Genomic DNA, 13,457 nt, shown 5'->3' on the forward strand with positions numbered 1-13,457 from the left:
AAAAAAGTATCAGCGTTTGTAGTCAAGTGTCTGACCTCTCCTTGGTTCAGACTTTTAATCACTAAACAAATATGATACATCAAGAAATATCTGCAGAACTCAGTTAAACATTCATGCAAAATAACAGCATTGAACTCAAAAAAAGAGGTTCAATACAAATATAAGCCACGTTTTTGTGGCAAAAAATATACTGGAGTAGAGACAAAAAGTTTGAGATTTGATGTTCTGTTGGAGTGTGAGGAAGGTAACTTATTTGGAAGGAATTAAAGATTTGAAATTTGGAAATTTGAATATACAGGACCTACAATCTGATGGATAAGGAATGTTGCAGTTTTGAGAAATATTTGAACTGTGGTATCTGTAGACTTCTGGCAAGACAGATATTAACGGAATGATGGTGAATGAATTTTCGTCTTTGGGTCACCCTATCTTGACGAAAAACGGCAATTGTAGTAAAAAGATATGGAGCACTCGAACAAACTTCCCTTTTAAAATATAAAAGCTAAACAAGTCATTTTGTAACACGTTCTTTAAGTACGTTTCTTTGATATACGAGTCAGCTACTGTACATACAGTGTAAGAGCTGACAGATAGAACGCTGACACTAGTTCATCAACTATTTTAGGACGAGCGGATAACCTAGAACATAGTGCTACTCTTAACACAGCGACATTTCTAACAATAGCTGAAGTAGTCGATTCTAAAATTCTATTTTGGCTTTTCCTATTGAATATCCATGAACGTTCTACAATGTAACTTGCTTATGATTTTACTCCTTTTTTTTTCTAGCTGTCAGTATAGCTAAAAATATAAAGGAAGAAATAAGGGTTAGTAGAAAGCGTTCCACTTTCCTCTTTTTCTCTCAGTTATCCGGTCAGAAGTTGAGGTAGGAATATTGTGGACAGAGAGTCCCTCACAGACGACAGTTTCAGTGTAGACTGTGAAGCAGGTTATTTACATCTTACTGTTATTTACCTCTTCAATGTATTTATTTTCTGTATTGTGTTATATTTCTCTTATTTTTCCTTTAAATAATCACTGAATAGTAATACTCCCTCTCTATTTTATGTGTTATTTATGTATATCAGGAAAAATACCTGTTCAAGTATCAGTGTTTTGCGACACCAGACTTGACACTTCTGTTATATTCTTCCTGACATTCATGTCTCCTTTAGGCGAGTTTTATTCATTGTTGCTAAACTGATGATATTTGTGGTCACTCTTATACTTTCCAGATAAATTTCTTGTGCGGTGCAATATTAAACGCCTGTCATTCCAGTGCATCAACACCTCACCTATTTTGTTACCCAGACTTGGAACATCTGCTAGCTCATATAGCATACCACGGGTGGGAATAGAACCCGCGGTCAGAGAGTCATAAAACTCCAGACTGACGCGTTAGAACTTTCAAAAGAAGTGAAGCCAAGGAAATAATGATACTTTTTTTCTTATTCTGTATGATCAAGCTCTACATCACCTTGTTTATAACTATGAGGGTTGATAAATTAGACACATATGCAACATTTGGGTATCTTTGAAGATACTCTAATGTTGCACATGTGTCTAATTTATCAACTTGTCGGTTCTCTGAACAACTATGAGGGTTATTTTCATTTCGCACTGAACTGCATCTGTTTCTTTTCAGACCTTAACAATTTTTCCACTCCTGCAGTTCAATGGCCTCCTCCTCAGAATTCACCATTTGGCCTATTTTTGTCATCAATTAATTTACTCGTGTCACTCGTTATTCCTTCGTCATTTTTGTAAATTATGAAAAACATTGGGACAAAAACTAATCCTTGTGGAACGCCAGACTTGACTCCTATGGGTCAACCATGCCTCGATCCATGTTAGATCTTTACCTCCTGTACAGTGAGCTGCCACTCAAGTCTTTTGGGAGGTACTCTGTTGAAGGACTTATTGAATTCCAAATAAATAATACGATATTCTGTATGGTTCTGAGACTCATTAATTAAATTATGCACATTAGGGTAGCTTCTAATATAATTGGGCATAACTGATTCTAATATTTTGCTACCATAAACCTCAGGCATATTGGACGATAATTTGATGGAATTGGTTTATCCCATGATTTAAATATAGGAATTACATTATCTATCTTCTATATCTCCGGCATAACACTAGTTTGAATTGATACGTTAAGCAAAATCGTTAGCAGCTAAGTTCTTACTTGTACTCTTTCAGTACCCTTGAAAAAAAAAGTTCATAGGCGCCATGGGATTTATTTTGTTTAATTTTATCTAATTGCTTGATAATCACATCCCCTGTTATTGCAGTATTACTTAATTTCTTTTCTTCAGGGCCTGAATAATTATTTATTGCTTGATTATCATTTAGAGGAGGACGCTGCTTATACGGCAACTTAGGTTCCCGGCTACTGCTGTGAAGCAAAAATTGAATCGTAACCTTTTTTTCACTTTCAGATGCATATATAAGCCTGATAACATGTTTACACTAGCATATATTAAGCGAGCTATTAATAGAGCTAAACCTAAAAAAAAAATGCATACACAGTACACACTTACCCTAAAATATTTTCGTCCTTAGCATGGTAAATATGTTTCCCGGAGAAAGTCTGAATAAATGAAGAATGGGTATAATTGAAAACCGCTGTATTTGCGAAACGCTGTAAAGTGCAGTACTGTAAAACAGGTCCTGCTTGTATGTCTTCTTGTGTGAAAATTGAAAAAAGAAAATTAAAAAGAGAGCACATTTTTCTCATTACCAGTAGGCTGTCTAGGTACTTGTTTTAAGTTTAAAATATACATATGTCGTGCGGAATAGGTAAAATTGGTCAATTAGCAAGAACTCGTTTAAACTTAAGTCATTTCTCATATGTTCTCTTAAACATTTAAAGAAATTTTGTACCAGAAGAACCTTAGAAAACTTACCTATCCTTACTATAACAAGTGCAATTTAATTTAGCCTAATCCAACTAAATATTTTTTAGATAAGTTTACAATAATTTAATAATAATCAAACAATGAAATATATTTTTGTCGTTAGGTTCAGAATGATTTTTGCAACATTAATGCATGCACAAATTTTCACTTGCCTTTTACGGCAAGAAGAGCGTTGCTATTTAAGCCAAAATAGCAAGTTTTACAAATGTTTCCTTTCCCACTGAGAGCAGCTTTGGTGCAGTCTCTCTCAGTTTGAGGAATCTATACTTGCAAACTTTTTCTTAGCAAGCAACAATTGGTCAGACTGCAGTTCACACAGTTCAAGCTGAAGTTCTGGTAACTGTGTCTCCACATTGACTTACATGGGGCTGCTAACTAAAAGGAGACAGGGTTTTACCTTTTCAAAGTCTCAATCTTTTCTTAAACTCACTGAATAAAATTTAAGTTTTTCTGGCAAAACATGAAAAGTGAGATTCGATATCATCTGCCATGAATTAACGACAAGGAGAAAAGTGTGCAAGATAGTTCATTCTTAAACACACACTGAATAGCTTCAGCTTCTTGTGGAAAGCTTCAGTGTGTCCAACTAGTTGATAAATATTTTGTCATTTGCCTTGTAAACTCAGATTCAGCACATTCAACTGGGCTGTCATGTCTGTTAGGAATGTTAGGGTGCAAAGGAAGTCTATCTCGCAGCTGAGTTTGGTACAGCTGTTCATATTGAAGAAATGAAAGGATATCTTTTCGAAGAGTAAAGAATTGCTGGAGCATTTTTCCAGCATTCAGCCACCTGATGCCTGTGTGCAGTGGTAGGTCACCGAATTCTCCATTCAGTTCTTCAAGGAAAGATAAGAGTTTGTGTGTCTGTGACTTATTACCGCCTCTGCTTAAATTCACTATGCTGACAAAATCTGCATATCACCGCTCATCTGTAATACTTAGTCTTTCAACAAATCGGCCGTTTCCCACGGAGGCAGGGTGGCCCAAATAGAAAAAAAAAATTCTCTTTTTAACTTTAGTAATGTATACAGGAGAAGGGATTACTAGCCCCTTGCTCCCAGCATTTTAGCGGCCTCTTACGACACGCATGGCTTACGGAGGAAGACTTCTGTTCCACTGCCCCATAGAGATAAGAGGAAATAAGAACAAGAATTATTAAGAAAATAAATGAAAACCCAGAAGGGTGTGTATAAATACGCTTGTACATGCATGTGTAGTGTTACCTAAGTGTAAGTAGAAGTAACAAGACGTACCTGAAATCTTGCATGTTAATGAGACAGAAAAAGCCACCAGCAATCCTTCCATCATGTAAAACAATTACTGGCTTTCGTTTTACACTCACTTGACAGGACGGTAGTACCTCCCTGGGTGGTTGCTGTCTACCAGCCTACTACCTGTAATTCCTTGCAGCATAATGCTTCATGGTGAATAATGCAGTGTAGTGTGATTTAATGAAGCCAGCTAACCCCACATTACTGCCGGCTATAGCTCTTGCACCATCTGTTACAATACAACCACACTTGTACTGGACAAGTCCCAACTCTGTACTAATCACGGTCATGGAGAAATGACCATTTCGCTCTCGGGCTGAGTGGTTGTGCTGCGCAGAAGCTCCTGCTTTCACTTTTGCGCAACTTCCTATTTTCTCCAAGATGGCGGCCAGTTGCCGCAGGAGGAGTAACACTGTGTGTGTTGACTTAGTCAAAGGAGCAATTTACCCGACGAATGCCTCTATTTCACTGCCGACGATCGTCAGGGATACGTTCTGCATTGACAACGATGAGCTATATGGGATTGCTCTTAATGGATCTTCAAGGATTTTCATAAAGTTCTGCACAGTGGAGGCTTACAAAAGGACGGTGACTCAATATCAGGAGAGGTGTATCACCGTATCATCTGGGCTGGAGGTACGCCTGCGGGATGCCTCCAAATACTACACCTGGGTGAGAATTCGAAATGTTCCTTTTGAAGCGGATGATGTGGATATTCGTGAGACATTTCGACGCTATGGTGAGGTGTATACTGTGACTTTGGGACGATGGACGGATGGAATCTATGCAGGGCTTCCTGAAGGATCTTACATCAAGATGACATTGAGAAGACCTATTCTCTCGTATGTAGTCCTAGAGGATTTTAGGACACAGGTGTTTGTGACCTATGCTGGACAACATAAGACGTGTCAACTGTGTGGTGCTTTTGACCACATGGCGGCCGGGTGTGGTAAGGCAGCAGCTCCACTGTCATCGGAAATGCCAGTAGTCACGGAGTCTCTGGTGGTATCTTCGTCTGCTGCTGTGGATGCAGCAGGCAAAGGAAATTGGGCGGACGAAGTGGATGGTGTGGAGGAGCATTGCGTGACGCTACAAGTTAGAGTGGGGGTGGGAGAGGCCGGCGAACTACAGGATTTATCTGAACCCCTGCAGGAGATGATTAAGTCTTTCCTTGACATGCCAGCGGAGGAGATTCCCTCTATAGACAGGGGACTTCTGATGGTTGAGGAGGATCTGAATGGGCAGGTCCCAGTGCCTCCAGGTCAGGGTCTGGCATGTTGCAGTTCCTGCAGGTGGAGGCTGAGGTGCACAGGGAGAGTGGAAATACTGATATGGAGATTGAGGGTGCATCTAGGAAGAGAGCTGGAGGCTCGTCGGATGACGAGGTTATTACTCCAGCTCAGCGTTCTGACAAGAAGACGTGGGTGGGAGTGACTAAGAAAGGGCAGGGTAGTGCACAGGGGGGGGTCCAGGGGGGCAAGAGTGTATGGGAGAAGACAGGAGCAACGAAAAGCGTAACAGACAAGAGACAGAGACAGAGGAAAGCCCCCCTTTCTGCATATTTAAGTGTCTAACTATAAATGTGAATGGCCATAGAGCTGAAGTTAAACGTGTATGGTTGGAGGATGTTTTGCGGCGTTTTGACATTGACGTGTGTTTTATTCAAGAACACAATTTTAAGTGTGGCAGAGAGTTGAGGCTGAAAGGTTTTAGGATGTATGCTGGTAGTTCAGAGAAAGTAAAAGGTGGGGTGGCAGTGGCAGTGAGGGAATCCAGCTCATTTCAAGTGCTCGTGTGGGAAGAGGGGGGAGGGGAAGGTGGTGAGGGTGGAGGGGCTATGGGGGGAGATTAGGGTGTGTTTTCTGGGGATATGTATGCCGGCTGATAGTAACAGACAGGTAAAGGTGAATTTTGTACGGGAGGTTTTGCTTTTCCACTTGCGGGGTTTACCCATGGTTTCTATAGTAGGTGGTGACTAGAATTGTGTAATCATAAATAAGGATGTGGAGCCGAGAGGGGCAAGGTGTGTGCTTTGGGTGTTGAGGGATTTGTTGAGGGATGCAGGGGTTTATGGCATAGTCAAGGGAGATGGGTGGAAAGTGGAGCACACGTTTATGCGGAGGGGTTATACTGCCAGATTGGATCGCATATAACTCGTGAGATTACAGTAGAACGTGTGCTGACGGTAGACGTAGGTTTTTCGGACCATCGTGCCATTTTGGCAGAGGTGGCATGGGATGGTATGGTTTGCCGTATGCGGGTTATTGGAAAATGAATGTGAGGTTACTTCAGGGGGAGGGGGGAGGGGTTGTCATTCAGGGACTGGTGGAGGCAACTCTGGGAGACATGCAACAACGAGGAGGATGTATTGGAATGGTGGGAGAAGCATGCTAAACTGCGGATTAAGGAGTATTATCAACATAGAGGATTGGATGAGGCGCAGTGGAGGTTTGGTTTACAGGAATACCTTGAGGGGCAGCTCAATGATTGCTATGAGGGGGCGGGAGTGGTAGGCATGGGGAAATAGAGGTTTTAAGGGGAAGATTGAAGGATATACAAAATTCTCATTTTGATGTGATACGTGTGAGGGAAGGGTTACAGGAGGAACTATGGGGTGACAAACCGTCAGGATGTTTTGCAGAGGTTCAGGGAAAGGCAGCAGATGACCATGATTATGGGATTAGAGGTGTGTAGAGGGGTGGGGAGATATGGGGGGGAAGGTACCAAGTACCACCGATGGAATGAGTAACTATGCTGATTATTGGTTTAGGGAGAATTTTAAGCAGGGGCAGGGTGAGGAGGGAGGGGGAGATTATAGGGGAAGGAATTCGGGGAATTTTAGGGGAGGAGGAGAGAGCAGTACTAGAGGGTAGGATCAGTGAGGAGGAGGTGGGGGAGGCGGTAATGAGCTTGAGTAGGGGAAAAGCGCCAGGGATTGATGGGATTCCTAACGATTTCTATACTGCACATTGGGATTGTATGAAGGAATGTCTGGTCTCGTTGCTTAACTGTATGAAGGAAGGGGGTGTGTTGGGGGAGACACAGGGCATGGGTGTAGTTGTTTTGGTTCATAAAGGAGTGGGGGAGGACCCTGGGTGCCTATAGAGCGATCTCCATCATGTGTGCTGATTATAAGCTTTTTGCGAAGGTTTTAGGTAATCGCATGAAGGTGATTGACCTTGTTCTACATAGAGGACAGTATGGGATTCCAGGTCAAAGTATGCGTGAGGGGCATGGGAGAATTAGAGATTTTGTAGAGGGTAGACAACGGGGGGGATCTTGGGGATCGATTGGAAGCAGGCTTATGACTGTGTAGATAGACGTATGTTGTGGAGTATTTTACAAAAACAGGGTTTTGGGGAGGAGATAGTGCTTTGAGTGACTACTTTGTATATGCCTGCGAGGGTTACAGTACAGGTTAATGGGAAGTTAGGGCTGTCGGTGCAGTTAGGGAAGGGTTTGCGACAGGGTTGTCCCTTGTCTCTAATCCTCTTTGCATGCATGCAAGACCCATTTTATAGGCTTATAGAGAAAGGAGTGTGGGATTGTGGGGTATGTGATTGTGAGGTATAAGGGTGGGAGCGGTCTTGGAGGATGTGAGGAAATGATGGAAGGGGAAGGCGTTATTGGTGTGTGAAGATATGGTGCGTAATTTGTTGACAATAGGGGATGCACGAAAAGTAAGGGTAAGTAGGCTTGGGAGGACAGGTAGGCAGAGTGAGGTGATACAGGGAGTAGATACATACCCGATGTATGACTGGAGGGGCATTTGGGATGACTTTCGAAAGATTAGATTAAAGCCGAAGGTTCGTGAATTGGTGTATAGGTTCTTTCAGGGAATTCTAGCTTCAAGGTCTGTGCTATATAGAATGGGTTATGTAGGGGCGGGGAATTGTCTGCATTGTGGGGAGAAGTGTCAGTATAGCTACTGAATCCCTTGTATATGTATAGCTTATCTGAGTGTCATAGTACCATCCATATGTTCTACATACATGACCCCTTTGCTGGGCCTAGTGACTGTATGACGTCATGGGATGTGGCATGAGTGCGTGGGACGCGCTACCTCGGCCTCGGTCCACGCATAGGGCTACACCGGGCAACACACAGCAGGTTGGGCTCCCTTTCTCACACTCTGCAATACAGTGTTACCATCCAACAAGTTTGCTTATCTTCAACCTTCATATCTCCTTCGAACCCCCACGACAAATGGTGACAGCGGAGGGCCTGTAATTCTGACGATTACAGCGATTTCTGGAGATAAATTTCTACTGAGCTGGTCGCCATCTTGTGACGCTAGGCCTGCCGAGAGGGGTGATGCTCAACAATCCCAAGCCAGCTACCCCAAGCAAGCTTTCACCAGCCTATTGCTTCACTTACTGGTCAGTCTCTGTGTATTAGCGTTTTATTTGCTTATTTGCATTACTTCCGAGGGGTTGACCCGGGTTTGCAAATTAAGCCAAGCCACCAAGCCAGTCTGTGGGGGGGAGTCCAACCCAGCTCTACCAGCCTTGCCTGCCAAGCCAGCTTTCCACCCTTGCTGTGCTCATCATTACAAGTTATCAAGCCAGTCTGTATGAATGGTTAAGCCAAGTCAGCCAGCAACTAACCCAGGTGACTAACCCAGTACTCAAGCAAGCCACGTGGGTACAGTCTTCTTCATCACTTTGTGCTTCCAGTTCCATCTGTTCTGAGTGCTTTATCATCCCTGTGGTGTTGTAGTATTTTGTGGGTTTTTTAAGCCAGCCCAGCTTGGAATATTTTCGTGCCTAGTGTGGGTGTGCCCAGAGTGGCTTACGCCGTTCATCCCATAGGTCCAGTCACCACACGGTGTCTCACTGTACTGCCTCAAGCACTCACCCACTACCACTGTTTTTTTTTTTTACCCTTATCACGGGTTCTAGCACCATATTTTACAGACCACATAGGGGGTCAAGAGACAAGAGTATTCCTTCGACCCTGTGCGCCATCGTAAAATCCTCCTGTGTGGGCCCATCGTCGATTTAAGCACAAATTCATCAAGCCGTCATCATGTTGAGGGAAGCAGCAAATGCCGCCAGACTCCAACTTCTACCTTCACCACCATCTCTCTCATTCTCCACCAATGTCGTTACAGTGATCATATAGAGACATTTGTGAGTGTTGAGACAATTTTCTTGACTGTTTTCTTAGTGACATTCAGTGACTCTTGATCAGTGTTCATTATATCCTGTTTGCAATATTTTTTTTTCTTTCTTCAGTGTTAATTTTCGTGCTTTATTTATGTCTGTTGTGTTGTGTTCATTTTTTTTATATACTTGAAGTACTTTAATGTTTTTCCTTGTTTTGTGCAATATATAAGCAGCATAACCTTGTGTTTACACCTCACAATTATCTTGTGTTCACAGTATTGTGTTCCTTGACTAGTAATTTATACAGTGAAGTAATTCAGTAACTTGTTACCTTATATTCTGCATCACAACTCAGTGTTGTCTCAGCTATTTTTTTTTCTTCCAGCATTTGTGTGTTCTTGCTGTTTTTGTTTTCCTTCATTTGCTATTTTTTTTCTTCTGTGGGTTGAACATTCTTGTGTTAATTCTTTTCATTTAGCCAGTGTCTAATTTGTCTTATCTCCACACACAATAGTGTCATTATTTTGTTGAAGCAGGGCAATTATTTTCCAATTTTTCACACCACAAGCTTCATTGCAAGAAAATTCTCATAGTATTGTGCATTTATTGATGTGTTTTGTTCCTGAGTGTTCACCTTTCTTTGTTTTGTGTTTTTGCATCTATTATTTTTCATATTTCATTGAACAAATTCACTCTTAGTGCTACAATTAAGAGTTAAAGTGTTCAATCAGTTCATTCCTTAATAATATTTTTTTTGTTGCTTTTGTAAACTATTTTCTTTGTGTTATTTTTTTTTATTATTGCAATACTGACTCATTTTGCAATAATTCTTGTGTAAACATTGTGCTGCCATTAAATTTTTTCTCTCACAAATTTTTATGTAGTGTTGTGCTGTGCAGTACTTTTGATTAGTAATTGTTATTTGCATTATTGCTACAGTTATCTCAGTGCAATATTCTGTGATTTCAGTTTTACATTTCTTGTTTTGTCTCATTTTATTTTATTTTTAGTGAATTGCTTTCCCAGTTTGTTTTAATTTTGCACAAGATTTATTGATCTCATTTTATTATTTAGTGTTAATTCACTTTAAAGTAAATTTGAGTAAATTTGATTTGAGTAAAGTACAATTTCTATTGATTTTCAAAGTGTTGCTTATCCAGTTGAGTAATTTTTTATTTTTTTTATGTGAGTTTTCCTTACTTACAGTGTGACTTGTCAATTTTTTATTTACTTATGCAGAATAGTTAAGCATTTATTCCCATTTAAGTCTACTGTGTTGTGTGTTCCTCAGTTATATTTTCTTTTATTTCTCTAAACTCTTGTTTCACATTTTGCAAGCATGTCTAAAGTCTTCTCTAGCGATGCCTCTGCACACACTGCAAGTCCAAGCAACAATGCATCAGTCCAAAATTCGAGTAATTCCTTATCAAACGATAGACACACTCAGACTACGAGCCTTCGCAATTTTAGTCGTGACCTTTATGACGCTATGCCATTGTTCAATGGGAATTTAGACAACCTGGAAGCATGGTTTACCGCTGTTCGTGCTAGGGCAAATGCCTCAGTAGATGGTCCCCCATCAGAGAGTTGTATAATTAGTATCGGAAAGGAGAGTTTAGCTCATTCACCAGCTGCCGCGCATGTCTTCAACTTGATCTGTATGCAGGACTTTCAGGATCTAACCATGTGGCAAGATTATGAGCAATTAATATGTAACTATCTTGACCCAGTGAGAGTCACTGTTCCTTTTGTCCTTAAGGAATTAGTGTGTACAGCTCCGAGGCCAGAGGAATCCTTAGATGAGTTTGCTCTTCGTTTAAATAGCCTCATGACCTCATTCGTTAAGGCCGGTCAAAGTACCAAGTACCTTGCATACGATGATAAACGAGCTCTTGAAGGGTTTGCCAAATTAGCAGCATTTGGCGTTATTAAACAGTTAATGCCGCCAGCGTCAATGTATGAGTATCATTCCAGTCCACTAACTGCCGCAATGGGACCGCTTGCAGCCCTTATCCATGTGCGTGACTTGTGTCCCACGGGAACCTTCCCCTATCGAAGGTCTACGTCAGCCGCTTTGACTACTCCTGTACCTTCTCTTGTCTGTGCTACAACCAAAACTCCCGATCGAAATCACTCGCGACCAAAGCTAGTGTCAAGAGTTATCATTCCCGTAGCACTCGTAGTATGTACAGTACACATAGCCAAAGAACCTGCTATAATTGTGGTTACCATGGCCATATCGCGGTAAATTGTCCTGATAATCGCTCTAAGAGGCATCGAAATACTGATGGGTACCAGTCCGATTTGCCTTATTGTACTTATCAAAGAATTCATGGCCATGACACATCCGAGTGCAATGCTCTCTATAACCTCCAGTACTCTAGATCCTTCCATGGCCATTCCAACCACAGAGCCAGGAGAGGAAATAGAGGTCGGGGTTCTCAGAATAACCAGAACCAGCCTCATTCTTCCAATTCGGGGGAATCCGAGCACCCCAGTCAACCCGTCCCATGGTGACAGTAGGTGATAACGAGTACACCATCCCTATTCACAATTCCTTTGAAGCCTTAAGCAGTCTTGAGAATGACAATCCCGCTGTTGATGTTGCTTCACAAGTCTCTGACGTAGATGAATTTGGGGATGAAGTGGAACATGCCTTCTCTGATGACAGCCCACCTTTATGTTTGTACACAACTCCCAATGAAACGATAGGTCCTCTAGTGCAAGCATCTATTCATGAGCCCATTCATGTGTTCATGGACTCTGGTGCGCAAGTTAATATCATCAGGTCTAATTTGTTTAAAGATAAGCAGTTACGACGTGTCCTCCTCGTAGAATCAACTACTGTAACCTCCCTTAGTGGAGTAGCTGGTTCCCTTCTGCGTGTCCGAGGTCAGACTTCACTCACCTTTTCTATCCAAGGTAGAGACTTTACTGCTTCTTTCTTTGTTGTTGACCAGATTACTTTCCCTGGTGACCTTCTACTAGGATTTGCTTCTATGAGAGACTTACGTATTGTGCTTGACCCTTACCGATGGCATGCCCAAATTGATGACTTGATTGTTCCATTTTGGAGTTACCAGCTTCGATCAGAGATCTGCCATACTGCCGCAGAGTACGACATACAGATTAAGTCCTTACAAGCCAGTGCATTTTCCAGTAGTGTACCCAAGCGGTCAGGCACTAGTAACTCTGTCACTCCCATCTATGTTCAACCTACACCTTGAGACATGCAAGATAGTGTATTGCTTCAAGTGTCCGAGGATGCTCAGACTTCTTTGAGTGCTCAGCCTATCCCTGCAATGTCTGCTAGTCCAAGTAGTTTCTCAACAGGGGACGCCTTGTCGGAAAACGGTTACTTGAGACTAGTAATGCCATCTCTTGTTGATGTCACATGCCGTCTGCAGAAAGACGTCTCTCTTGTGGCTAGTGCTCTCACTAGAGTGTCTGTTGTTGTCCCTTGTGTTCCAGATGGTGATAACGTCCTAGTTGACAGTGATTCCTGCAAGGTCAAGGGTTTATTTGTTGAACCTTCCTTACATGTTGTAAGAGACAGTAAGATCTATTCATTCCTTGCTAACACTTCGGGTCACAGTGTTCGTCTCAGAGCAAATACCAATCTTGTTGACCTGGTTCACTATCCTTACCCTGTTCAAGTACAGGATGACTTGCCACCTGACCAGTGGGTCGGTGCTATTTCAACAGGGGAGACCTCATCCACTCCCCTGGATCAATCCATTCCACTAGTTGAGGAGAAAGATTTAGCTCCTACTGACTTCCCAGACGAGGTCAAGCGTTTGTTGACTCTGTTGAACAAACGTCGTAAAGCCATTGCCTTACCAGGTGAAAAGATGGGTATAACGAATTTATTGTCCCATCGTATTCCACTTGAACCTGGTACTAGGCCTATCTATATACCTGTGTACAGAATGCCTCATTCCCAAGTTGCTGTCACAGAAGAATTGATCAATCAGATGCTCAATGATGGAGTTATTGCACCTAGCAATTCACCCTGGAATGCGCCCTTGATCCTAGTACCTAAGAAGGATGGTACTTGGCTCCCAGTAATTGACTTTAGGAAGTTAAATGCGAAAACTATTCCAGATCGCTTCCCACTTCCTGTACTGGGTGATCTTTTACCTAACATCAGAGAT

The sequence above is a fragment of the Cherax quadricarinatus genome, chromosome 47 (assembly GCF_038502225.1).
Source record: "Cherax quadricarinatus isolate ZL_2023a chromosome 47, ASM3850222v1, whole genome shotgun sequence".
Taxonomy (NCBI): Eukaryota; Metazoa; Arthropoda; class Malacostraca; order Decapoda; family Parastacidae; genus Cherax; species Cherax quadricarinatus.